The sequence below is a fragment of the Myotis brandtii genome, unplaced genomic scaffold (genome assembly GCF_000412655.1).
Source record: "Myotis brandtii unplaced genomic scaffold, ASM41265v1 scaffold23, whole genome shotgun sequence".
Lineage (NCBI taxonomy): Eukaryota > Metazoa > Chordata > Mammalia > Chiroptera > Vespertilionidae > Myotis > Myotis brandtii.
The window spans coordinates 4,176,172-4,179,417 of record NW_005358649.1 but is presented as its reverse complement, the minus strand read 5'-3'; positions in this window follow the sequence as shown (position 1 = coordinate 4,179,417).

The window sequence follows — 3,246 nt, the reverse complement described above, 5'->3', positions numbered from 1 at the left end:
GCGCCAGCCCTTGCGCGACCCGGACCCGGACCCGGACCCGGGGCCCGCTGCTCGACTCGGGAACTGGGGCGAGGAGAGATAGCTCCTGAGTGACGGGCCCGGAGGCTTTTCCTGCAGGGAGGCTAGGAACGCCGAGAGGACCTGACTTTCCTCGGAGCAACTGGAGCTCTGCTCGGGGGCGTAGCCAGCCCCAGGAACCCCGCTTTCCGGGGTCTGTGGGAAAAGCCGGGTTGGTGGCAGCCTTAACTCTCGCTTCCCACAGGGGCGCTATTTATACTCAGGCTTTCTTGGATTTGCCCGCTCTCCCCGCCACCTGGAAAACTGTGCCAAGTTCCTCCCTGGCGCGACCTTAGGTGGACACCCAGACCTTTCCCTACCTCCAGGGCGCGCGCATAAAGACGGGAGGAACTTGAATAATGTCATTGACTTTCCAGGTTTCTGACCCCTATGCTCCCTAACAGGTACGAGGTAGAGACAGACTTCACAGCTAATTACAGGGCTTTCAGGGAAACAATGTTAACTTGAAATACCCTTTAAAAAATAACGTACACCATGGCAGTGTATTTAAAGCTGGGGCGCCAAGGAAGATGGCTGTTGAAGGTGCAAATACATTCAGTTTTAAATGTCTTATTTAATCCTTGCTTCTGTTTCCGCCCTGATATGCCCTGGGAAGCACTACAAGGCTTCCCACACCTTCCATGGGCCTTACCTTGTGCTGGGTGGTTTTTTCAGGTGCCAGAGTTGGGTGGGATGTTTAGTATAGATGCCATGGGCCTCCGCGGCCCAGGACCTGTGTGGGTTCTCTTCTCTCCTTGGGGCTTCTCCAGTTTGAACACTGGGAAGACGAAGAGCACTCTGATTCCCAGACCTTTATCACCCCCACCCCCTGCCCTGTTTCCAAGCTTCAGCTCCACCATTCCAGGAACCTGCTGGATGTCCACTCCTGCAACTCCAGTCTTTCCACCCTCCCATACGTTCCACCTACTTCCTGCAGATTACTCTCCCCCAACCACAACCCTGACCATATCATTTCTGTTCACAAATGTTCTCCAGCTTCCCATTCCCTACCAATGGCGCCTGCACACTTCTATGCCACTGCACGTGGCAGGTGCACGCGGTAGGTGCACGTGGCAGGTGCACGTGGCAGGTGCACGCGGCAGGAGCAAACTTACCCTACCCTGTAACCCCTCCCCTTTGACCTCCATAGCACATGTGGGAACTATCTTTTAAAGGACCTACCACCTTCTGCTTCCTACAGAATATATGATCTTCCTTTGTGCACGTCTTAGGGCTTTAAATAGATTCCTCCAGGGTGGATTCCACATCACTTTGTTTACATTACTTACATTTAACTCAAAGACACATGTGTAGGAGGTACCTATTCATTCAACAAACTTTTCTCAGCACTCTATATTTACTAAATGAATGGAACTTACAAAATAGTTTAAGTCTAGAAAGAATACTTAAGATTAATTTCAGGTGTGCCTAAATTTAAGCGATATGAGCTTTCATAAATTTTGCATGTGGTGAAAATCCCCTCTTTACTAGCCCTACATCAACATTACTGATCACCTTATTGAGAATTTAATTATTTGACAAGTATGTTTAAAATTTTTTCCCCTTAAGTTTCCATTAGAGTTTGGAAATCTGAATCCATTTTTCTATGAAGTAGACATTAGTAAAAAGAGCAAATTAACTATTGGCTAAAAGACATTGCTGTTATCGCCAGATCTGGAGGTGGAGTGTTAGGAGATTACCCATTAACACCTGTGTGGATCTGTAAGCATGCAATGATATGGAGCAAGTCTTGGGAAATAAATCTAATTCCATTTACTAAGTTACTTATAGCACAAATGGGTTATGGAGAATAACCCTTAGTATACAGATTGTTTGGAATAGCTGAGTTCTCCATATGCACAGCTTGAATTCCGGATGGCTTCAAAGACTCTTGTGTTGATTATCAGCATGTGGTTCCATTGCCTTCGTATATATAATTTTGTATTTTTTCAGTAGTTCTCTAAAGAAAAAATTAAAATGATCTAGCTGAAAAGACAGACATATTTTTACTCTGTTAAGCCATCTTTTTAAAAAAACCTTTATTGGTATTTATAGAAATGTTCCTTTTGCTTGTATTTCAATTTCCCAGATTTGCTTTTAGATTTGATGAAATTGTATTAATCATAAAGGGGAGAAATGTCTGTTTAGTATATCAAAATGTTTCGCTCATAATACTTGGTAAAATACATAAATTTAATATAAGTTTAACCCAAGATACGCTTATGCACATCAGTTGATACAATTCAGATGAAGAATGTGTTTCCTCATGCATCACAATGTTGCTATATTGGAACATATATGTATATACATATACAACATCAAACATAATGGGTTTGGGGAATTTTTTGTTGAATCAAGTATTTGAAAAATATTTAATACAATCTGAATAACATCATTACTGACTATGCTTACATTTTTCAGGTTGGAATTTTCAGGGGCAAATTGACTTGCAGAGAGAGCCTGTATAGCTTAAAACAAGGAAGGGAAGGCAAGAGAGTGAACATATTTTAAATGTTAAAAGCATAAGGGTAGCCCTAGCCAGTTTGGCTCAGTGGACAGAGCGTCGACCTGCAGACTGAAGGGTCCCGGGTTCAATTCCAGTCAAGGGCACATACCTCAGTTGCATGTTCCTCCTGGCCTGGGCCCTGGCCAGGCCACTTGCAGGAGGCAACCAATCGATGTGTTTCTCTTACGTCAATATTTCTGTCTTTCCCTCTCTCTTCCACTCTCTCTAAAAATCAATGGGAAAATATCATCAGGTGAGGAATGAAAAAAAAAGCATAAGGGTAAGAATTTGCAAGTTTTGGGTGACTAAAATATTATAGTAGGATTGAATGTTTTTAAAAGTCAAATGGAAAGAAGGATGTGGCATATTAAGTACAACCACACAAAAACAAAAGCCAGTCCTAAAAGGATTATTAAGAATGACTGGAGGGCACCGGTGGGAAAGGGGAGTTGGGAGTGTCTGTGGATGGAAGGTGGCAGGGTTTCCCACTAGCGAAGGTGGAAGGCACAGGCATCGTGGGTTGAGTGTGAGTTTCTTGAGCAGCTAAGCAGCTGAGCAGCCAACTCCTGCCAGTCAGAGTCTCAGAGCTGGGACCTGGCACCATGGCAGGGCCCGCGGCAAGGGCACGAATCTTCTTGACAAGCTGGCCTAGCATGAGCCAGACCTGAGCGAGGTCCCAGTCA